Raw genomic sequence first — 26490 nt, forward strand, 5'->3', positions numbered from 1 at the left:
AGGAGTTGCCTCATGATAACCTCTCCTGGCTCCCACTGGGGAATGCCACTATACACAAAGGGCGGCTCTTGCTGTGGCGGACCTGCTCCCTTTATGTACTACTGCAGATGATAGGTATAGCTGCCCACAGCTTCTGAGATCACGCAGTCCCTGGTAGGAGTCAGACCCCCATCAATCACTGTGACTCGTCGAGACTAGTGTAGCCTGCACGGATGGGAAAAACCTACTGCAAGTGTACAGAGCTGTCCTAGTTCCCGTGTGCCACAGCTCCTTCTGTCTGCTGATCAGCAGGGTTTTGGAAGTCGGACACTCGTCAATCTAAAATGGATGACCCATCCTAGGGGATAGATTTTTTTTTTTTTATGCACTTATATAGCGCAGCACTTTACAGACATTAGCATCCAACTGTCCCCAATAGGGCTCACAATCTAAGTTCCTTATCAGTATGTCTTTGGAGTGTGGGAGGAAACCCACGCAAACATCATCAGTATTCGAGTGCCAGAGAACCCCTCTACATCAAAATCTCTCTGCTTCTGGACAGCCTTTTAACAGATTGCAAAAGACCTGCAAGTAGCTTTTACATTTTGTTGTTCAGCTCTGTGCAGCACAGTTGTTTTCAAGCTGCCAGAGTTTGCTACTGGCAGGATTACCAACTTCTTCATAAAATGTAAGCATACAACTGCTGTACCTCAAGTGTATAAGTCTCAAAAGTGCTGTACAATTATGCCTCCTGCACACAACCATATGAGTTTTGCAGTCCACAAGTCGCAGATTCGCAAAATACGGATGCGGTGTGTGTGTGCATCCCGCACTTTTTGCAGGCCCCATTATAGAAATGCCTATTACTGTCCGCAAAATGGACGAGAATAGGACATGTTCTGTCATTTGCGGCACGGCTGTTTGCATTTTTTTGCAGCCCTATTGAAATAAATGGCTCTGCATTCAATTTTGCAAAAAATACAGATCAGATGTAGACCAAAAATATGGTCGTGTGCCTGAGGCCTTTTGCTCCTTTGACAAGCAGAGGCCATCAAGATAGTGTCCATGTTTTCTGCAACAAAACTGCTGCAGGTGAATATATGTAGCCATGTATTGGGCTTAGTGTAAAAAAAAAAAGCCGCCTCATTGTATGAATTGGGGGAAGGGGGGGGGGGGCAATCCAAAATTTGCACTGGGGCCCATAACAATATAGTTACGCCACTGCTAAAGGGAGTAATAACCGTAGAATAGTCCTAAAATCACCTATAATATACAATATATTAGCTGTAAATGTACTTCCTTAGTAGACACAAATTGAAGGTTCCCTTGTGATAAAAAGCCAGCCCTTCGTTCTCATTTTTGCTAACTTCTGTAATCTCTCCACCAGTCAAGCATAAGAATAATCTCTTGTTCTTGAACTAATTAATACAATTAACAAAACTGGGAATAGTCTTGCGGAGCTGTCCGCCACAAAAAAAAAAAAAAAGATTACAAGAAAACAGCTCGGCAACAGATTCATGGAGAACGGCGCTATCCCCGCATCAGCTTCCCCGACTAATATTATGTTGATTGCACACCTGGTTCTACACTAATTAAGTTTTGTTTGGCAGCTGAAAGTGAAGCCACCTGGCTACATAGCAGCATAGTAATGTCGAGAGAGACATAAGTTCAGCCAATTAGAAGTTCTCGCCGTGTACCTTCAGACCGCGCCAATAAAAAAACCTTACATAGCACTTGGCAACTTTTTCATGAAGTGGGGAAGCGACTTCTGACCCCCCGACTGTCAATCAGATCAATAGGCATTGTTAAGTCTGCCCGCTAAGTGTCATTGTCACATCAGTTATTGTACGGCATTGCAAGAACGTATTTTACCTTGTGTTTGTCCGAAGGTGGGAAGGTTTTACCATGGTATGGTCTCATGACGTTGACGACCTGGGAGAAGCGTTGCAGTGACCATCTCCGTCCACAACACAGTGGATGGAGCTGTGTGGTTTCAAGCCTGGAACTACTCGATAACAGCTGATCGGCAAAGGTGTGAGATGTTGGACTTCCCACGATTAGATTTTGATGGCCTATCCTGCTTTCACACACTATTGGGATCTGTTTGGGATGGGATGTTGTCGATCACCCCAATGGGCTTAACCTGCCTCCTCCATATCTCCCTCCAACTCCGGCCTCCCAATCTATCTTCCTGCTTTCGTGCAAAGCTTCTGTGACCCTCCAACTACAACTCTCAGCATACCCTAGGTGACAACAAAGAATTCAAGTTGGGGCTTAGATTTCAAAACAGCTCCGCAACAAAGAAAGGGAGGTTTCCACGATAAGTTTTCGCGTGGCAGATACCATGAGAATTTTCCGACATGGACCTACGGGGAAAAAAAATGCAGCAGATTTCAAATCCGCAGAAGGTCAACCTAGGTCTGTTTCTACTGCTGGCATAGTTCTGGCACAGAACAGCCTGCTGGAGCTATCTGGTTCTGCCATGGCCGGACGGTACTGGAATACCCACCAACTCTATTGACTATAATGGGGTCCAGCGGACATATGGCCAAATATCGCTGCACGAGCCGGTAGGCATTCCGGTAACTTCCTGCAATGCCAGATCCAGATAGCTCCTCCAGGCTGTTCTCTGCCAGAACAGTCTGCCGGAACTCCTGCCGTCAGTGTGAAAAATAGCTACAGATTTTCACTGCGGATTTCACCTTTTGCGCTACATAGGGTGAAATCCGTGGAAAATCTGCAGCATAAGGCCTCTTTCACACGGGACACCGGCCATGTGCATTCCGCACTTGATTGGGTCCGCAAATCCGGAGATGCGGTGCGGAACGGAACCACGGAACGTGTCCAATCTTCTTGCGGAACGGACGGATCGCGGACCCCATTCAAATGAAATTGAATGGGGTCTGCGGTTCGCAGCACGGCCACGGGCAGCACATGTTTGTGTGCAAGAGGCCTAATTAACAGCAATCTGCAGTAACTTGTCATCCACGGCAGATATTTCCACTGTAATTTACATCCCTAAACACCCTTAGGCCTCATGCGCACAACCGTTGTCATCCGGTGCCCATATTGAGGCCCGCCAACAGCCGGACCCATTCACTGGAATGGAATGGAGGCGTGGATCGGAAGCCCATGGAAGCACTACGGAGTGCTTCTGTGGGTTTTCTGTCCGTGCCTCCACACCGCAAAAAAGTAGAGCATGCACTCCTTTTTTGCAGTGTGGACCGTTGGATGCGGATCACGGACCCTATTCAAGTGAATGGGTCGCTGTTGTGTGTATAAGGCCTTAAGGCGTAATTTATCAAGCTCCTTGAGCCAGAAAAGTGAAGCCGAAAAGGTTGTACAAACCCCCTTCTGCGCAAAAATCAATGTCCTTTTGTCCATTTACGCCACGCGTTTTGACATACGTGGCCCAAGAAAGGCAGGACTTTGTTTTTCGTCTTGCATAACGGGAACCAGACGGATCCGTTATGATTCCCATACACTTCTATTATGATGGATCAAAACGGAATGCCTCTTAAAGGCTTCCGTTTGGAAACCGCCATAATACAAGTCTATGGGCAGCAGAACGGATCCGTCCGGGTTTCCGTTATGCAGGGCTGAACTCTTGCATAATAGAAACCAGGACGGATCCGTTCTGCTGCCCATAGACTTGTATTATGAAGAATCAAAACGGAATGCCTCTTAAAGGCTTCCGTTTGGAAACCGCCATAATACAAGTCTATGGGCAGCAGAACGGATCCGTCCGGGTTTCCGTTATGCAGGGCTGAACTCTTGCATAATGGAAACCAGGACGGATCCGTTCTGCTGCCCATAGACTTGTATTATGAAGAATCAAAACGGAATGCCTCTTAAAGGCTTCCGTTTTGACTTCGGTCTTATGGATTCCGTTATAACCATGTTATAACGGAAAACAAAAACGGAATCCATAACGCTGATGTGAACCCGCCCTAAGAAGTATCTTTTGGCCGCCGCTTGCTGGGAACCGTAATGTCGCTGCCTGTTGTGGTGGAGGAGATGGTAATTTTTTTCGGATATAAAAAAGATGGAGCGGACAGCGTTCAGGAACTGCATTCCCGGATAATGAGAAGGATTATCTTCACGGTGACACAATGTCGATGAAAATTGTGAAATCCTTCTGTAAGAGTTGAGAGGGATCTTCCGCGGAACGCTCAGTCTACCTGACAGTGCAGGCAGAGTAATGACCAATCAGTTCTTATAAAATCTAATCCGGCTCCGTGTTTAGGATCTGTTGTTTTTCCAGTTCTGTTGCCGTCAGCATCAGATATCAGGAACTAGACAGCTGCCTGGGGGCAGGAGACGGCATCATACGAATGAGACCGGACGAGACGCTCTACTGTGGGTCCTGTGCTTTAGTGTAATGGTCTAATCCCATCTATTCTAGTTCCTCTCTGAAATATTAAGTCTCCTTAGGGTACTTTCACATCTGAATTTCTAAATCCATATATACCATATTCGCCATCAGACCCCAGTGACTATAATAGGATCCAGCCGTTTGACGGCATGAGTGCAGGTTTTCGACCAGACAAAAACCGCCGCGTGCACTCGTGCCAGTGGGGTCCGGTGGTCAACGGCTATGCTGAATACGGTGAAATCCGGCAGGCTGCTCCTCTGCTGGATTTAGAAACACGGATGTGAAAGTAGCCTTAGGGAGACTCATCAGGCAATGCCTCCTGGGAAAATATGAAAATAGGGTGAACTCTGTCACTAAAGCTTTGGCACGGTTTAGGAAGCCCTTGTAAAACAGAAGCTTTTTTCGGATGGGATCTGCGTCCATCGGCTGGATCTGCGTGAATACAGATTTCGGCTGGGGCTACAAGGTCACTTTGGACGCGGGACGAAAGATCACCGTGTAGCAGCATAGCCGTTGCTGTAACCCCAGAATCGCAAAAAAAATACAACACAGTAGGGTTTAAACAATTACTCAAATCAATCGAGTAACTCGACACAAAAAAATCCTTGATGCAACTTTTTTGCCTCAAAGATTCGTTTGTGCCATGTGACCACGGAGTGTGAGTGAAGCGCTTGCTATTACTCACCGCTCTATGGTCACAGTGCTGTACTGTCCTCCTGACGTACACGTAAGCGTGCACTATAACCCCATGCTGTGTGACGTCAGGTCCCAGTGCATCGCGTGAAGAAGAGGATGGAAGAGTTGTGGAGTGTTGGTGGCGTCCCTGGCAAGAAAGGTAAGTATTTGATTTGACTGGCACTGCGGCTGGGCACTGATGGTTAGGAAGGGGAGTGGGGGAACTAATGGCATGGGGGAGTTCATGGCAGTAGGGGGAGCTGATGGCATTGGGGGGTTCTGTTGGCACTGGGGAAGGAACTGATGGCACAGGGGAGGGGGAACTGATGGCACAGGGGGGGGGAGCTGATGGCACGGGAGGAGGAACTGATAGCAAGGGGGGCTGATGGCACTGAGGGGATCTGATGGAATGAGGGAGCTGATGGCACTGGGGGGAGCTAATGGCACTGGGGGGCTGAGGGCATGGCAAAGTTGATGGCACTGGGGGAGCTGGTATCACTGGGGGGAGCTGATGGTACTGGGGGAGGACCTAATGACACTGGAGGAGGAACTAATGGCACAAGGAATGGGGAAGTGATGGCACTGGGGGGAGCTGATGGCACTGGGGGGGGGGAGCTCATGGCACTGGAGAGAGCTGATGGCATGGGGTGAGCTGATGGCACTGGGGGAATCTGATGGCATGGTGGAGTTCATGGCACTGCGGGAAGCTGGTGGCACTGGGGGAGGAATTTATGGCACCGGGGAAGGAACTGGTGGCACTGGGGGGGCTGATGGCATGGAGGGGGGCTGATGGTGCTGAGGACTGATGGCAGAGAGGGGGGCGTTGAAGTAATCGGTAGAATACTTGATTACTAGAATAATCGATAGCTGCAGCCCTACAACACAGCCAAACTTTTTGGGATATTCAGGGGTTAACAGAACTTGCAAGCCGTGCTGTGATGCTCCATTCACTCCATTATGCTGAGAGGCTGCCCTGCTACACAGCACAACACTTGTCGCAGCCAAAGTCACCGTGTAGCCACAGACACGTAGCACTTGTAGTCCCCATAAAAGAATAATACTGGAGCATCTCTTCTTAAAACCCTGCATTGTGCCGTTCCTCTGTTATTCCCCCTGAGAATGTGGTGCACAGTAATATTGCACATTGGGGACATTCTTTACGTGTGGAGGAAAGGCAAGTTAAATATCAGTACAGGAAAGGGTTCTTTGCAGATAGAGGAGTCAAACTAAGGAACGCCCTAGTCCCAACGGTAGTAACGGCATTAACTATATCAACATTTATAAAAGTATATGACATAGGAACAGGAGATATTTTTATATTGAGATTTAAACATCAATACAAAAAAAGAATTCTTTACAGTCACAGTGGTCAAACTACAGAATGGTCGGCCCCAAGAGGTAGTAATGGCAGGTACTATGTCAACATTTACAATTTTACCAGCAGGCATCCTTCACATGAGATTTAGAAATCAATATGGGAAAGGGATCTTTACAGTAAGAGTAGTCAAACTATGGAATACTTTCTCCCAAGATGTAGTAAAGGCAGATACTATGTCAACATATATAAAAGAAGTTTACATAGGAACAGGGTACATTCTTTACCTGTGCTTTAAACATCAATACAGGAAAGGATTCTTTACAGTTAGAGTATTCAAACTATGGACTGCCTCACCCCAAGAGGTAGTTATGGCAGATACTACAGTATATCAGAATTTGATAATGTGCTTGATGCTTATCTAATGATAAACAGCAGTCAGGGTTATTATTAGTGATCAGCGAAGCGAAGTCCACAAGTAGTGAATCGAATTTAACCTAAAAACAACTGAAAAAAACAAAACCTGATCCACTTGCTTGCGACAGGCTGGGCGCCACCATCTTGATTGAAGATTTCGGCCAAAATCCCGTGCGTGGTGACTGTATGACGTCACCACACTGGCCGGCACAATGACGTCATCACAGGCTGCGCGAGAATTCGCGCCTGACCTTCAAGCAAGATGGCGGCGCCTGGCCCGTCGCGAGCAAATGGATTAGTAAGTATTATTATTATATTTTTTAATTAACACCGGATTATTGCTATTAGATGTCGCGATCATGTATGAATTGCTGAAATGCGTTTCGTGACTAAGTAATTCGTTACTAAGCGGATTTTTCTGTAAAATTCGGCGAAGCAGACAAATAGAATTTTGTAAAAGTTTGCTCATCTCTTGTGATGAGTGATGTATAATTTATCCAGAAAGGTTGAACTCATTGGACCTGTTTTCTTTTGTCATCCAATGTAACCAGGAGCTACCAAGCAATAGCAGAAGCGTGCCGCCATCCAAACGCCTCTCTCAGATCGCGGTCACTGTGATACATGACTATCTCTCCAGTACGTCTGCTGCCGCACAGCTACAGCCTGGGTGTCACATATGGCACGTGGACATCACTACAGGAGAAGGAAGGATCTTAATGTGCCAAAATTGTGTCTTCCTGCAAGAGGAAACGCACATTTACATCGCAAACTGGGACTTTTTTTCTGACAGATCACTGGAAATGTGGTTCAGCTTAGTTCATTTATTATAGGAGAAAACCTGGTAAGGAAGCCAATGGGGCGATTTATCATCGTCAGTGCAAAGGAAAAGTGGAGCAGTTGTCTAGAACAACCAGAAGGACTCCAACTCTCATTCTTCTACGCCCTGTGGAAAGTAAAGCAACTGAGCTACTTTGCTTGCACTAGTTTTCTGTGTGTGTATATGTATATATACACTCACCTAAAGAATTATTAGGAACACCTGTTCTATTTCTCATTAATGCAATTATCTAGTCAACCAATCACATGGCAGTTGCTTCAATGCATTTAGGGATGTGCTCCTGGTCAAGACAATCTCCTGAACTCCAAACTGAATGTCAGAATGGGAAAGAAAGGTGATTTAAGCAATTTTGAGCGTGGCATGGTTGTTGGTGCCAGACGGGCCGGTCTGAGTATTTCACAATCTGCTCAGTTACTGGGATTTTCACGCACAACCATTTCTAGGGTTTACAAAGAATGGTGTGAAAAGGGAAAAACATCCAGTATGCGGCAGTCCTGTGGGCGAAAATGCCTTGTGGATGCTCGAGGTCAGAGGAGAATGGGCCGACTGATTCAAGCTGATAGAAGAGCAACGTTGACTGAAATAACCACTCGTTACAACCGAGGTATGCAGCAAAGCATTTGTGAAGCCACAACACGCACAACCTTGAGGCGGATGGGCTACAACAGCAGAAGACCCCACCGGGTACCACTCATCTCCACTACAAATAGGAAAAAGAGGCTACAATTTGCACGAGCACACCAAAATTGGACTGTTGAAGACTGGAAAAATGTTGCCTGGTCTGATGAGTCTCGATTTCTGTTGAGACATTCAAATGGTAGAGTCCGATTTTGGCGTAAACAGAATGAGAACATGTATCCATCCTCTGATGGCTACTTCCAGCAGGATAATGCACCATGTCACAAAGATCAAATCATTTCAAATTGGTTTCTTGAACATGACAATAGAAACATAGAAACATAGAATGTGTCGGCAGATAAGAACCATTTGGCCCATCTAGTCTGCCCAATATACTGAATACTATGGCTAGCCCCCGGCCCTATCTTATATGAAGGATGGCCTTGTGCCTATCCCATGCATGCTTAAACCCCTTCACTGTATTTGCAGCTACCACTTCTGCAGGAAGGCTATTCCATGCATCCACTACTCTCTCTGGAAAGTAATACTTCCTTATATTACTTTTAAACCTTTGCCCCTCTAATTTAAAACTGTGTCCTCTTGTGGTAGTTTTTCTTCTTTTAAATATGCTCTCTTCCTTTACCGAGTTGATTCCCTTTATGTATTTAAAAGTTTCTATCATATCCCCTCTGTCTCTTCTTTCTTCCAAGCTATACATATTAAGGTCCTTTAACCTTTCCTGGTAAGTTTTATCCTGCAATCCATGTACTAGTTTAGTAGCTCTTCTCTGAACTCTCTCTAGAGTATCTATATCCTTCTGGAGATATGGCCTCCAGTACTGCGCACAATACTCCAAGTGAGGTCTCACCAGTGTTCTGTACAGCGGCATAAGCACTTCACTCTTTCTACTGCTTATACCTCTCCCTATACATCCAAGCATTCTGCTGGCATTTCGTGCTGCTCTATTACATTGTCTTCCCACCTTTAAGTCTTCTGAAATAATTACTCCTAAATCCCTTTCCTCAGATACTGAGGTCAGGACTGTGTCAAATATTCTATATTCTGCCCTTGGGTTTTTACGCCCCAGGTGCATTATCTTGCACTTATCCACATTAAATTTCAGTTTCCAGAGTTCTGACCATTCTTCTAGTTTTCCTAAATCCTTTTCCATTTGGCGTTTCCCTCCAGGAACATCAACCCTGTTACATATCTTTGTGTCATCAGCAAAAAGACAAACCTTACCAGCGAGGCCTTTTGCAATATCACTTATGAAGATATTAAACAAAATCGGTCCCAGTACAGATCCCTGTGGAACCCCACTGGTAACATGACCTTGTTTAGAATGTTCTCCATTGACTACAACCCTCTGTTGTCTGTCACTCAGCCACTGCCTAATCCACTCAACAATATGGGAGTCCATGCTCAATGACTGCAGTTTATTGATAAGTCTTCTATGTGGGACAGTGTCAAAAGCCTTACTAAAGTCTAGATAAGCGATGTCTACTGCACCTCCACCGTCTATTATTTTATTCACAATGAGTTCACTGTACTAAAATGGCCCCCACAGTCACCAGATCTCAACCCAATAGAGCATCTTTGGGATGTGGTGGAACGGGAGCTTCGTGCCCTGGATGTGCATCCCTCAAATCTCCATCAACTGCAAGATGCTATCCTATCAATATGGGCCAACATTTCTAAAGAATGCTATCAGCACCTTGTTGAATCAATGCCACGTAGAATTAAGGCAGTTCTGAAGGCAAAAGGGGGTCCAACACCGTATTAGTATGGCGTTCCTAATAATTCTTTAGGTGAGTGTATATATATATATATATTGTGCTCCAGACAAAAAAAAAAAAAATAAACAGTCACCATTGGCTACTAAACTTAAAAATGTAGGAGCCAAATAAAATTTGTAGTCGCTAAATTGAAAATACATATAATTATAATATAAAAAAAAGACTTGGAGAAGATAAGACGCAGGTCACAGTAATGAGCCAGCACTACATATAGGAGAATACAGCAACACATACCTATTACATCTAGTGACATCTCCGCTCGTGTAGACCTTCTCTTTCCTCTTCTCCTCCATTTGACACAGACCACCATGACAAATTTTTTCAGCCGCATCAAATCTTACAGACACGTTAGATTTCTAAATTTTTCCATCAATCCCCCCCCCCCCCATCATCCTGCTGCCACTCCCAATACTGTGCCGGTGGTGCTTCCCAATGCCCCAGGTAATATACTGTTGAAAAAATAGTGACCCCAGTAGAAATAATGTCCCTATAGTGTCTACAGCCATTATATATGCCACCTAGAGTGCCCCAAGTAATAATAATAAAACCTTAGATTAATTCCCCCCCCACACTGTCCACACGTAGTAATTTCCCCTCACACTGCCCACACAGTCGTAACTTTCCTCCTCACTGCTCTCACGTAGTAATTTTCTCCCACACTACCCCCATATAGTAATTTCCCCACACATAGTAATTACTCCCCCACTGCCCCCACAGTAGTAATATGCTCTAAAGTAGTAATTTCCCCCACACTGTCCTCTAGTGCCCCCCTTCCGGCAAGTAATGTCCCACAGTGCCCCCCTTACGGACAGTAAAGTCCCACAGCGCCCCCTTACGGCCAGTAATGTCGTCTCCTAGTGCCCCCTTATGGCCATTAATGTCCCCCAGTGCCCCCTTACAGCCAGTAATGTCCCTCAGTGCCCCCCTTATGACCAGTAATGTCCCCTAGTGCCCCCTTATGGCCAGTAATGTCCCCCAGTGCCCCCTATATGGCCAGTAATGTCCCCCAGTGCCCCCCTTATGGCCAGTAATGTCCCCAGTGCACCCTCTTATGGCCAGTAATGTTGGCACAAAAAAAGCTAAAATGTTATACTCACCTGTGTCCTTTCGCTGGCGCTCACTAGCTGCTGGTACAGCCTGGGATGGTGCGACTCAGACGCGCACACCTCACTGCTGTGCATCCCTCCTATGCAGGGATTTCATTACCAAATAGGCCTTAGGCCTGTAGCCTATTGGCTTATTAGCTCCCGTGCCCCGCCGCAATATTTAGCTACAGCGCTGCAGCCCTATCGCAAATAGCTATCTGCAAATTCTAAGGCGCATTGGTGACCGTTTTGGTTGCCATCTGGAGCGCTGATATATATATATAATATCTAGCTCAGCCAAATGTACTTTTTAATCTGTTGCTTCATTCTTGACTTACTTCGTATGCAAATGAGCAGCTAAGTGCATCAAGGCAAGTCCCTCTGTGCACCTTTGCTCCTCCTGCCTGTCCGTCCTTCTTGATTGACAGAGACAGATGAGGAACCTGACCCTGTCAATCAAGAAGAAGAGGGAGAAGCTGGCTGAGGAAGCGGGATGGGCAAGGGTGCACAGAGTGGTTTGGGCCCACCCTCGGTGCACTTAACTGCTCATTTGCATATGTACTAAAAGTAGTTTTTCCCCAGAATGATGCAACTAATCGTTAAGGGAAAGGTATCATTACATCCAATTGAGCTAGCCCTACAAGGCATTGCGCCTGGTGACAGGTGCCTTTTAATAAAGATTTCTGCACCGCATCAGCAATTGCAAATTTGTTGCTCGGTCTGAACAGTGGGACCCCCAGGACGTGCTCCGAACACCCGACACATGAGGGAGTGCTGCCATCTTTAGAAAATGGGATAAGTTTTCAGCTTGGCACAACCCCTTTAAGGTTTGGTCACATCTGCGTTGCAGGCTTTGTAAAAAAGATTCTGGGCAGGACAGCAGAGCATGCTGCACTATTTCATCTGGAAAAATTACAGACACTGTGACGGAAACCCACCGAACCCCAGAATACTCAATGGGGTCCGCCAGGCATTTCATAGGAAAGATCTGTTCTGCTTCTATTACAGACAAGGCAGATGTGAATAAAGCCTTAGGAAATATAAAGGAAGGGCTTTTACTTCTCCTTCCTGCTGGACCCTCTTTTGGCAGTGGTTAAAAACTGCATCAAAAACTGCATGTGTGATTTCTGCTTTATGGATGACTTTATGCACTTCCAATACAAAAAAAATCTCAGTATGCTGGTAAATTCTACCAAAACGTTAGATACAACACTGAATGGTAGAAATAATCTAGAATGAAAGAAGTCAGCCTAGAATAAATCTCATTTTTCAAACATAAATGTCAGGGATATTTTTGGGATCTTATTCATTTCCCTAATTAGATTTTCTACGCCAGATCTAGAAATGTTCAACTACAATTAGGCACATAGTATGATATAACGCTCCCGTGCCGAAGATAAAACTATTGCGACATCGCGAAAATTGTGGCGTGAGTCCAACTTCCTGCCGTTCACTTAACAGCCTAGAACGTCTGCTGACAAACGGCAAGGGTAAACCGTTGGATTGCCGGGTAGTCGGCGCACAGCTAATGATTTGGCACATCGGCAATCACAGAGGTAATTTCGATAATTCTTGTAGATGCTGCAGATGCTCTTTTGAGAGATAATTTGCAACCACCCTGCAGTAATTGTCCTCAATGACTTTCAGTCTCAGTTTTTCAATTTGGCGAAGAATGATACTTGTCTTCGAGTAGGTGACTACATTGAGTGTCAAGTTCAATCGTAGACTCCTCATTTGAATAGGGTAGATAGCTCCTTGCTTATATAGTCAGGAAATATCACTAGCAAAGGGTTAATATACATAAAAAAGGGGCAATAATCAGCGAAGCAAAAGGAACCAAAAGAAAAGACGCAACATACAGTCCCGGACAACCATGGGGTGGAAGAGTTAATATGTTTGACTACTCTTTAGTGCATCCAACCTGATAAGGGTGACCAGTTCTGGAACCTGGTCCTGATGCACCCTCTTAAACTGCCTGGATGCAGGCTCATTGAGGACTCACCAAAGGGACACATAAAACAGCATGTAATAAGTAGTACAGTAACAAGTGGCCAGATGCAGACGATGCTAGCACAAATGGTATAATAGGTAGCAATCACCAGGCTCACAATGGAGCCGCTTCCTCCGACCTCGTGCTTTAAATAGCACCAACATATTTAGAAGAGACAACCACCATTCACCTCGGTGAGGGATGTAGTTGGAGCTTCATAAGTGGAGAAATGTAAGGTACTCAACACAGAATTTGGCGTGAACTCAAAGCAACGGGCTACCTTAAAAAGAATCATGATTAATGGATGTACAACAGCATGGAGACAAAAATCTCTCATGTAAAGAACTGAGGATAAGAACGTAGATCGTCCTAGTTCCATGGGTGAATCGGATGTGCCACTGCCACATAAGGGTACGTGTACATAGTGATTTTGCCCACGACAGTTGGGGAATGAATGGGGTCACAATGCACTTCTGCTGCGCCTACGATAAGTGAATCGCAAAACTTCCAGCAGTGTACTGTAGATGTACCCTTAGTCATATTAAGTATAGTTGGAAGAACGCAATGATAACTGTGAAGACCATTGACCTCTAAGCAACAGAAAACCCAAAAGTAGGTGTCCATCACCAGCTATACAGTCAATTAAGAGTTAACCATCATCCTCAACATAGGGGAAGAGCTACGTACATGCTGTATTCATCTTGCACCAAACGAGCAAGTATCGACTTAACCAAAACTGGAATCAAAGTACACATGAGAAGAGTTTGTTTCCTGTCCCCAACATCACCAAGCAGAATTTCAGACATCAACCTACGTCACATGTGTCCTTCCTTACCTTTCTTCTTGGCTCGAGATATCCTGAGACAAGTGGCATGAAATGACCAGCTTAAAAAAAGAATGCGTTACTCAAATGGGTGTTGTAACGCAAACATTCTTTGGCTGGTCATCTCCCACCACCAAACTTGGGATATCTTGAGTCAAGAGAAAAGGTAAGGAATGGCACATCTGTATACCCCATGAAAAGAAAGAAAACCGGTAACTCTTTCTTTCCAATAGACACCCCCTCCCCTTTATGTCGGTTCTTCTCTTTCCTCTCGCTCGCTCCGTCTGCACTCTACATATTGTTTCCATTTTGCTGACGTCATAATCTTTCTGGAATTTCATGTTTTGACTTCAGCCATGAAGAAATCCCTGTCTGGTCCTATGCCTCTAAATATAAAAGAGGGATGTACCAAATATGAAACCAGAAAATACTAAGGAATCTATCACCAATTCCAGAACACCCCCCAATGATGATGCTGGGGGATCAGCATAGGTGTCGGTCAGGCTGACTTGCTGTCAACCCTAAGGGTCTAATTTGTGTACCTGTCCTGTAAATGCCCTCTTTTTCTACAGGGAAATTCGTCCTCTCTTTTCTCAAGTAGCATCTGCTTTTAATTTAACAAAACGCTAACTCCAGATTACAGCAAATCCCTGATCCTGCTGAGCTGAGAGATGCAGTACGTAAATATACAGGGAGACTCACTGGGCAGTATATAGATACTGAGGAGCTCAAAGGGGTGAGTGGAAACAAATGACATCAACAGGGACTAAAAATGTAAGTCCATTAAATGCCCAACCAAAAACATCTACAGGGGCTGAAAAGATGTGGCCATTGAATGTCCATCCAAAGAAATCTACAATGACCAAAAAGATGTGGCTATTGAATGTCCAACCAAAGACATCTACAGGGACTGAAAAGACGTGTCCAGTGAATGTCCATCAAAGACATCTACAGGAAACAAAAAGATATGGCCATTGAATGTCTAACCAAAAACATCTACAGGGGCTGAAAAGATATGACCATTGAATGTCCAACTAAATTACATCTACAGGGACTGAAAACATGTGGCCATTGAATGTCCAACCAAAGACATCTACAGGGACCAAGGATATGTCCACTGTATGTCTAACCAAAGACATCTACAGGGACCAAAAAGATGTGGCTATTGAATGTCCAACCAAAGATATCTACAGGGACTGAAAAGATATGACCACTAAATGTCCAACCAAAAACATCTACAGGGACTGAACAGATGTGACCTCTAAATGTCCAACCAAAAACATCTACAGGGACTGACTGTCCTGTGAATGTCCATCAAAGACATCTACAGGGACTGAAAATATGTGTCCAGTGAATGTCCATCAAAGACATCTACAGGAAACAAAAAGATATGACCATTGAATGTCCAACTAAATGACATCTACAGGGACTGAAAAGATGTGGCCATTGAATGTCCAACCAAAGACATCTACAAGGACCAAGGATATGTCCACTTCCTGTCCAACCAAAGACATCTACAGGGACCAAAAATATGTGGCTATTGAATGTCCAACCAAAGAAATCTACAGGGACTGAAAAGATATGACCACTAAATGTCTAACCAAAGACATCTTCAGGGACTGAACAGATGTGACCTCTAAATGTCCAACCAAAAACATCTACAGGGACTGACTGTCCTGTGAATGTCCATCAAAGACATCTACGGGACTGAAAAGAAGTGGCCATTGAATGTCCAACCAAAGACATCTACAGGGACTGAAAAGATATGACCACTAAATGTCCAACCAAAAACATCTACAGGGACTGAACAGATGTGGCCATTGAATGTCCAACCAAAGAAATCTACAGGGACTGAAAAGATATGACCACTAAATGTCCAACCAAAGACATCTTCAGGGACTGAAAAGATATGACCTCTAAATGTCCAACCAAAAACATCTACAGGGACTGACTGTCCTGTGAATGTCCATCAAAGACATCTACGGGACTGAAAAGAAGTGGCCATTGAATGTCCAACCAAAGACATCTACAGGGACTGAAAAGATATGACCACTAAATGTCCAATCAAAGACATCTTCAGGGACTGAAAAGATATGACCTCTAAATGTCCAACCAAAAACATCTACAGGGACTGAACAGATGTGGCCATTGAATGTCCAATCAAAGACATCTACAGGGACTGAAAAGATGTGACCAATAAATGTCCAAACAAAGACATCTTCAGAGACTGAAAAGATGTGTCCATTGAATGTCCAAACAAAAACATCTTCAGGGACTGAAGAGATATGACCACTGAATTTCCAACCAAAGACATCTACAGGGACAGGAAATATATGACCATTGAATGTCCAGCTACAGAACCAACATGAATGTACAGATCTTACTAATTCATAGAAGCGATTATATAATCTTCACCCAAAACTTCAGCCATATAGGTTGGGTTAAACTAACCATGGAAGGTCTAGGAGAAGCAAAAGCCACTAGGAGTTGGACAATAGATTCCCTATGTGCTCATTTCTGACCCCTCCATACACATGCACCGTCTGGTCGGCTTGGCCGAGAGTGCATGTGGACAGTAAGCTGCTGTCAGACACTGCCTATATCCCCAGAAGAAAAGGACTGGACATGTTGAAATCTGACTGCCTGGTCCTTATTTCCCCCAACAACTGCCATTGGTGAAGAGGATCCAAGACACATTAGATGGTCGGTCGTTCTTGCCAAAATCGGGGGTTTGCCCGCTAAACATCTAATTTGTTTGGCCATCTTTAGGCTACAGCATGGAGCCAGGCCAGTATACAGTAATGAAGACTACAATATCACCATACAGAGCGGAGCAGGTATACCTACATATGTATCTTATGTAATAGATAGATAGATAGATAGATTAGATAGATAGATAGATAATAGGTAGATGGATGGATAGATAGATATGAGATAGATAATAGACAAACAGATAGATGATGCATAGATAGATGATGCATAGATAGATAGATAGATAGATAGATAGATAGATAGATAGATAATAGATAGATAATTAGATAGAATTACATATCTGGAAGGCATATATTTAAGCACCCACCCTCTGTAGGACTACAGCACCCATCCTCCTGCCCTAGGACCGCTCTTACCTGGACTATGTAAAAGGATATGGGTTGCAGGCAATCCTCAGACACCAGCTCCTGGGTCGGCTGGTCTGGCTCAGGTAGAAGAAGACCACTGGAGCTAAGGTGGGGTAGGGTAGACCTTCAGCCTCAGGCTCCGGGGCTCTGCTGCTGCTATCTTTGGATGATGAGGGTTCCTGCTCCTGGGCTTTGTCTCCAGCCATGCTAAGCGCAGTTCCCAGGTCTTCCAGCCTAAGGTAGAAGCTTCATCCAGGTGCCAGGCTCCTCTGCTCCTCCGCCGATGTCTGGTGGACCCCAAATCCGCATCCAGAAGACTTGTGCCAGCCCCTCCGCATAGGTGTGGGAACTTTTCTCCCTGGTGCCCCTCACCCCTGGGTGCTACTCATCCCCTATGGAGGCACCTGTGCCCACCCTGGGGTGCCCTGTGGCTGCAGCACTAGTGCTCTCACCTGCTGTGCCCCTCAGCATCCCTCCATGCCCGCTCCTCTCTCCTCCTCCCGTCTTGAAGTAGATTCCTTTAGGTCTCTCCTTATTTCACGCCCGCTTCTCTCACACCTCTCCAGATGTTCATGCTGAAGCCGCCCCCACCTTGTGTCGCTTGGCAGTTCAGCTCTATCGCCGTGCCCAGTGATTTGCAGACTTGGTCGGGTGCAGAGCATATACCGCGGCGGTACCGGAGAGATGCTGCTGCCGCCGCCGGAGGAGGAGAAGGAGGAGGAGGAAGCAGCCGAAGCTCAGCTCTCCACAGCTGGATCCTGGAGTCCAACTTCAGAAGAGGACACCGCCTACTGCAGCCGCTGAGCCAATCACAAGGGGGGCTTTCCTCACAGCGGCCGCCTATAGGTTGAGTCGGCGAGGGGGCGGTGACACATCTGGAATGAAATTAGAGTGAGCGCAGCTTCAGCGCCAAATGGTCCGAGTCCAGGCGGCAGAGCGGGAGTGTGGAGACTTGGCTGCCGGGAGGTGAGAGGTCTCCTCCACAGCAGAGTCTGCTAACAGGAGCGTGGGAGGGCGGCCATGGTGACACCGTGTCGGACTGGGGTACTTAGGGCCCGCCAGTGACTGATTCTGGGGGCCCACCTTAGGGCTCCTGCACACTAACTTATTTATTTTCCATGTCTCCTCACATCAATGGGGCCGCAATAAAAAAAAAAAAACTGTATGCATTCCGTGTCTGTATGTCCGCATGGCTGCAAACTGATAGAACATGTCCTATTATTGCCGGCATTACAGACAAGGATAGGACTGTTATATTAGCTGTTCTGTTCCGCATAATGTGGAATGCACACACCCGGTATCCAGGTTTTGCGGATCCGCAATTTGCAGACTGCAAAACATCCAACGGTCGTGTTCATGACCCCTTACAGTGATAACAGAAATATTAAAGATGAAGTATGATGGCAGACACAGCAAAATGCCTCCTGCACACGAACGTAGGTGTCCCGTTACCGTATTGCGGACCACATTTGTGGATCCGCAATACACGGACACCGTTCCGTGTGCATTCTGCATCACGGATGCGGACGCATTGACAGAGTGCTTCCTTGGTATTTTTTTTCCCGGACTTCCGTTCCACAAAAAGATAGAACATGTCCTATCTTTTTGTGGAACGGGCAGATCGCGGACCCATTCGATCTTCTGCGGCTGCCCCACAATCGGTGTTGCGGGCCGGGCGCACTTGTTCGTGTGCAGGAGGCCATATGGAGATCCTGCACTTACGTCAGTCAGAAACAAGACACATGCAGCGCACACCAATCACTCATTGGACACATGTGACACACAAGACACTTATACATGGCTCACATGCCACTGATGCATATGTCACATACTGCACATACACCACTGATACATAGAACATATATAGCACACACCAATCACACATAGGAAACAGGCAATGCACACACCAAGACATTTATGCCTAACCCTATTGAGTGTAGCACACTTAAAGGGGTTGTCTCACTTCAGCAATTGGCATTTATCATGTAGAGAAAGTTAATACAAGGCACTTACTAATATATTGTGATTCTCCATATTGCCTCCTTTCCATCACATTATACACAGCACGTATCCGTGGTTACGACCACCATGTAATCCAGCAGCGGTCGCCGTGCTTGCACACTATAGGTAAAGGTGTTGGCCTACAAGCACTTCCAGCCTTTCCCTATAGTGTGTAAGCACGGCCACCACTGCTGGATTACACGGTGGTAATAACCACGGATACGCGTTGTGTATAATGTGATGGAAAGGAGGCAATATGGACAATCACAATATATTAGTAAGTGCCTTGTATTAACTGCATGATAAATGCCATTTACTGAAGTGAGACAAACCCTTTAACCCCTTTAAGCATAAATGTCTGGCATTAAATTTACCAAATCTTAACCTCCTCATATTGTACATAATCTACATTATCCCCTTAAGGACCGGGCTCATTTTCACCTTAAGGACCAGGCTCATTTTCACCTTAAGGACCAGGCCATTTTTTGCAAATCTGACCAGTGTCACTTTAAGTGCTCATAACTTTAAAACGCTTTGACTTACCCAGGCCGTTCTGAGATTGTTTTTTCGTCACATATTGTACTTCATGACACTGCTAAAATTGGGTCAAAAAAGTTAATTTTTTTGCATAAAAAAATACAATTTTTACCGTAAATTTTGAAAAATTAGCAAATTTCAAATTTTCAGTTTCTCTACCTCTGTAATACATAGTAATACCCCCAAAAATTGTGATGACTTTACATTCCCCATATGTCTACTTCATGCTTGAATTGTTTTGGGAATGATATTTTATTTTTTGGGGATGTTATAAGGCTTAGAAGTTTAGAAGCAAATCTTGAAATTTTTCAGAAATTTACAAAAACTCAATTTTTAGCGACCAGTTCAGGTCTGAAGTCACTTTGCGAGGCTTACATAATAGAAACCACCCAAAAATGACCCCATCTAAGAAACTACACCCCTCAAGGTATTCAAAACTGATTTTGCATACATTGTTAACCCTTTAGGTGTTGCACAAGAGTTATTGGCAAATGGGGAGGAAATTTGAGAATTTCATATTTTTGTCAAATTTTTCATTTTAACCCATTTTTTCCACTAACAAACCAAGGGTTAACAGCCAAACAAGACTGTATCTTTATTGCCCTGACTCTGCCGTTTACAGAAACACCCAATATGTGGCCGTAAACTACTGTACGGCCACACAGCGGGGCGTAGAGTGAAAGGTGCACCATATGGTTTTTGGAAGGCTGATTTTTATGGACTGGTTTTTTGACACCATGTCCCATTTGAAGCCCCCTGATGCACCCCAAGAGGAGAAACTCCCTAAAAGTGACCCCATCTAAGAAACTACACCCCTCAAGGTATTCAAAACTGATTTTACATACGTCGTTAACCCTTTAGGTGTTGCACAAGAGTTATTGGCAAATGGGGATGAAATTTGAGAATTTCATTTTTTTGCCTAATTTTCAATTTTAACCCATTTTTTCCACTAACAAAGCAAGGGTTAACAGCCAAACAAGATTGTATCTTTATTGCCCTGACTCTGCCGTTTACAGAAACACCCCATATGTGGCTGTAAACTACTGTACGGGCACACAGTAGGGCGTAGAGTGAAAGGTGCGCGGTTTGGTTTTTGGAAGCCAGATTTTGCTGGACTGGTTTTTTGACACCATGTCCCATTTGAAGCCCCCCTGATGCACCCCTAGAGTAGAAACTCCATAAAAGTGACCCCATCTAAGAAACTACACCCCTCAAGCTATTCAAAACTGATTTTACAAACTTTGTTAACCCTTTAGGTGTTGCACAAGATTTAATGGAAAATAGAGACACAATTTCAAAATTTCACATTTTTGGCAGATTTTCCATTTTAATATTTTTTTTCCAGTTACAAAGCAAGGGTTAACAGCCAAACAAAACTCAATATTTATGGCCCTAATTCTGTAGTTTACAGAAACACCCCATATGTGGTCGTAAACCGCTGTACGGGCACACGGCAGGGCGCAGAAGGAAAGGAATTCCATACGGTTTTTGGAAGGCAGGTTTTGCTGGACTGTTTTTTTTGACACCATGTCCCATTTGAAGCCCCCCTGATGCACCCCTAGAGTAGAAACTCCAAAAAAGTGACCCCATTTTAGAAACTACGGGATAGGGTGGCAGTTTTGTTGGTACTAGTTTAGGGTACATATGATTTTTGGTTGCTCTATATTACACTTTTTGTGCAGCAAGGTAACAAGAAATAGCTTTTTTGGCACGTTTTTTTTTTTTGTTATTTACAACATTCATCTGACAGGTTAGATTATGTGGTATTTTTATAGAGCAGGTTGTCGCGGACGCGGCGATACCTAATATGTATACATTTTTTTTTATTTATGTAAGTTTTATACAATAACTTCATTTTTAAAACCAAAAAAATGTTTTAGTGTCTCCATATTCTAAGAGCCATAGTTTTTTCAGTTTTTGGGCGATTATCTTGAGTAGGGTCTCATTTTTTGCGGGATGAGATGACGGTTTGATTGGCACTATTTTGGGGTGCATATGATTTTTTGATCGCTTGCTATTACACTTTTTGTGACGTAAGATGGCAAAAAATGGCTTTTTTTACACTGTTTTTATTTTTATTTTTTTACGGTGGTCATCTGAGGGGTTAGGTCATGTGATATTTTTATAGAGCCGGTCGATACGGACGCGGCGATACCTAATATGTATACTTTTTTTTTATTTATGTAAGTTTTACAGAATGAGTTCATTTTTGAAAAAAAAAAATCATGTTTTAGTGTCTCCATAGTCTAAGAGCCATAGTTTTTTCAGCTTTTGGGCGATTATCTTGAGTAGGGTCTCATTTTTTGCGGGATGAGATGACGGTTTGATTGGTACTATTTTGGCGTACATGCGACTTTTTTGATCACTTTTATTACTTTTTTTGGGAAGTAAGGTGGGCAAAATTTCAATTTTCTCATAGTTTTTATTTTTTTATTTTTATGGCGTTCACCGTGCGGGGAAAGTAACATGACCATTTTATAGATCAGGTCGTTACGGACGCGGCGATACCTAATATGTGTAGTTTATTTTATTTTTTTAATTTTTATTCAGTGATAAATGTTTTTTTTTTTATCTTAACTTTTTTCACTTTTTTTTACATTTTTTTGACCCAGACCCACTTGGTTCTTGAAGATCCAGTGGGTCTGGTGTCTGTATAATACAGTACAGAACAATATATATTGTTCTGTACTGTATTTTACTTACACTGAACAGATCTATGCTTTCAGCATAGATCTGTTCAGCACCATGGACAGCAGGACGCCTGAGCAGGCGTCCTGTTGCCATGGGAACCCTCCCCGTCTGCTCAGAACTTCGCAGACGGGGAAGGGTAAGCACGGGGCTGAGGGGGGCTCTCTGGGGGCTCTCTCCCTCTCCATCGGGGGGCTGCAAAGCCACAGCAGCCCCCCGATGGAGAGGGAGGGAGCTCCCTGACCGATGACAGTTAACTTTTTCCATACAGCGGTCCGTACGGACCGCGGTATGGAAAGGGTTAAACGGCTGACATCTTCACAGATGTCAGCCGTTTATACCAGGGTGCCAGCAATGTGCTGGCACCCTGGTATACCCACTAGAAGCCAACGATCGTTCATGGGGAGGCGGGCGGGGGATCGCGATCCCGCCTGCCGCACCGCCCGCCTCCCGCAACGCCCCCACCGCCTGCGACACCCCCCCCGCACCACCCGCCGGCATCAAATCGTGCAGGGGTGCAGGGGGGGGTGAAAAATAATGATTTTAGCCACTCTAAAGTTTCTGATCCCCGCGGTCAGGGACCGCGGCGATCAGAAACTGCAAAAAGCGCAGCAAACCGCAGGTCTGAATTGACCTGCGGTTTGCTGCGATCGCCGATACGGGGGGGTCAAATGACCCCCCCCTGCATTGTTACGGGATGCCGGCTGAATGATTTCAGCCGAAATCCCGTTCCAATTAACCCCTGGGGCGCCGGAATACAGATTTTAAGTCAGGACGTACCGGTACGTCCTCGGTCCTTAAGGACTCGGGAAATAGGGCGTACCGGTACGTCCTAGGTCCTTAAGGACTCGGGAAATAGGGCGTACCGGTACGTCCTAGGTCCTTAAGGGGTTATAATTAAAAGGGTTGTCCTACCATAATGACCTATCTACAGGATAGGTGATAAATATCAGATTGCTGGGGTCTGACTGCTGGAACACCCACTGATCGTGAAAAAAGGGTCCTGAGACATTCAATTACATTACCGCAAATCTATGTACGCAAGGGTCTTAAGACCACGTTCCCTTGATCATGGGGGTCCCAGCAGTAAGACCCCATCAATCAGACACTTATCACCTGTCATGTCATAGCTGTTGGACCTTTTCACATTCCCTATCCTTAAAGGTTTTCTTTGGGTGTAAAAAAAAATTAATATTAAAAATCTGGCCCAAAATATGTGTCAAACTAAAATAGAAAAGTTCGCCTGTTAAAGGGCCTGTGTCCACTTATCTAGTTATCCTTTATCCACAGGACTGGGGATAACTAAGTGATCCGTGGGGGTCTGAACGCTGGAGCCCCCACTGATCCCCCTTCTTGATTGAGTGGCAGGTCGAGCATATGTCCTGCCTCTCCATCCATTCTCTATGGGGTCGCTGGAGAGTACAGCGCTGGCTATTACCAGTGGTCCCAAAGAGAATAAATGGAGCAGCAGGGCGAATGTGTGGCCTGTCACACCATTAAAAAGCGGGAACAGGACCCGTTCCTGCGATCAGTGGGGGTCAGAATCGGACCCCACTAATCATATAGTTATGCCCTATGGTGTGGAGAGGATAACTTTAAAACCTGGACAACCCCTTTAAATCCTCCACCACCAGTATCTCTTTACATGACAGCAGTGATGCCTGTAAATACGGAATATCATCATTACCGCCATGTAAACCATACGTGTCAGTACTGGAGGATGTGACGCACTGTGCAGAATTTTTCATAAGTCCAACCCCCTTTGTAGGTCATAACCTTTAACAAAGCCCAAGCAAAGGTGCTAGAGGAGCAACGTGAGCAAGGAGCGCAAATGGAGGGTAATAGTGGGGATCCTGGAGCAGGGGTAACTGGAGAAGAGGCAATATTAGCGGTGCATTTAGAGTGGGGGCATCTGGAGCTGGGGCACTTATGGGGGTGCACCTAAAGCAGAGGCATTGGGGGGACCTAGGGCAGAGTCCCCCCAATGCCACTCTGAACTCTGCAGAGAGCAGCACACATACACAGATCTGAGTCTACTATAAACAAATCCCCTAGCTCCCCCTTACAGTCTCCTACAGCTCACTGCTGTCACACACCTGAGAAATCAACCCAGCACCGCAGAGGAGTCCTTCTCTCCAGCAACCACAGTTTTCTGACAGCAGGGAGGGCAGGAGGATGGCCAGACATGTTCGCTCCTCCTTCACTGCCAGAAGCCTCCTGTACAATTTACACCAGTAGGAGGCTGCATCACTGTGCGATACTGCCACCTAGTGGCTACAATAATTATCTCTCCTGAGAAACAAGAGAAATAATTACTGCTCTGTCTTATCTCCGGGCGCAGGAGACTGGGGGCCTACCGAGGAATCCCCCGCCTCCCCGGTGGGCCAGTCCGAGCCTGGATGAAAGCCATATTTGTGGGCATGCTCTTCAAAACATGGTTATACACATAGGGACTATGGTAAGGTATAAGCAATACCACAGTACAATGGTAGTTATTAGCTCTACTCAGGTGAATACAGTGTTCCAGATGTATCTTTTCTTCTCCATCTGGCCCAGACCCCTATGACGACTTCTTCGGTCAACTGTAGAGTTTACAGCCTAAATCTTTGACGCCTGGCTTCTGCAGCTATTCGGAGTCACTAATGATCTACAGCATATAGACGTAGATACAGTGATCTTTAGTTTTCATAAAGATCCCAGAGTGAGGGAACCCAGTAAGGCTTTTATGTTATTGTAAGTGGGTTTTATATTTTAGGCTGCTTCCGTCCTTGTAGTTTAATTAAACTAATTTCAGGGCATCTGTCAGAAGATTTGTACCTATGAAACTGGCTGACCTGTTGCGTGTGCGCTTGGCAGCTGAAGGCATCTACGTTGGTTCCGTGTCAGATAGTTGCATGATGTTTTAATATATGCAAATGACCCTCTAAGAGCAACGGGGGCGTTACCGTTACATCTGGAAGCTCAGCTTTCTCTCTAACTGCCGCACCCTCTCCACTTTGATTGACAGGACCAGGTGTGATAACATTTTCACTGCCTGGCCCTGTCATTCACAGTGCAGTGGGCACAGCAGTTGCAGAGAGAGCAGAGCCTCTAGGTGTAACGGCAACGCCCACATTGCTCCTAGAGGCTCATTTGTATATACTAAAACTAATTTTTTCTCAGCAATGCGGGCACATATGAACATAGGGACCAACATAGATGCCTTCAGCTGCCAAGCGCACATGTAGCAGGTCAGCATGTGACCGCATCTAACAGATTGCTCCTCACCTTTCTGTCACAGACTGTTCCCCATGTCCTCACGTTCTCCTCATGGTACCTTCTCTCATAGACTGCTCCCCATTACCTCCTCCTCACAGACTGCTTCCCATGCCCCATTTTCCTCATAGACTACTCCAAATGCCCCCTTCTGTCTCACAGGCTGCTCCCGATGCCCCTCTTTTACAGACTGCTGTCCATTCCTCCTCTTCCTGGTCGAGCATGCTTAATGCTGCTCCATTTATCTCTGAGGGCTGCGAGAGATAGCAGAGGACAGCACTTGGCTAGCTTCATCAGCTCCATAGCCTTTGAATGGAGTAGCAAAGCGCATGCTCGACCGCTGATCTATTCTTATGGGGCAACACAAGACCCCCATTTGTGTAATTGATGGGGGGCCAAATAGTCGAAACCCCACCGATCAGTTATTCTCTATCTGATGTATAGGAGATAAAGAGGTATTCCTATCGCAGACACTAGGATATCCCTAGGATATGCCATCAATTTCTGATAGGTGCCGTCCCACATTTAGGACCCACTCCTATCTTCAGTACGGGACCCCCAAAGTGAGCAGAGGGCAGCCACGCATGCACAGCCACTTTCCGTTCACCGCTATGGGAGTTCCAAAAGTAGCTGAGCAATGGCTCTACTATTTCCAGCAGTCCTATAGCGGTAAATAGAGAGTTAACCATACCTGCACTGTGCGCTCTCCATTCACCACTAAGGGACTTCCGAAAATATTTGGAAAATACTTTTGGAAGTCTCATAGCGTTGAATGGAGACCATGCCGCGCACGCCTTTACTTCGAGGGCCCTATTCCGGAGATCGGAACGAATTTCATAAGTGGAACTCGTACCGGTCTGACGTTGATGGCATATCCTAACACTATGCCATCAATGTCTGAGATGGGACTACCCCTTTAAGTTTAAATCTTGAGACAACCCCTTTAAATAATAAAACACTAACATGATTTACGAATACG

This window comes from Bufo bufo, chromosome 6, assembly GCF_905171765.1.
Source record: "Bufo bufo chromosome 6, aBufBuf1.1, whole genome shotgun sequence".
Taxonomy (NCBI): Eukaryota; Metazoa; Chordata; class Amphibia; order Anura; family Bufonidae; genus Bufo; species Bufo bufo.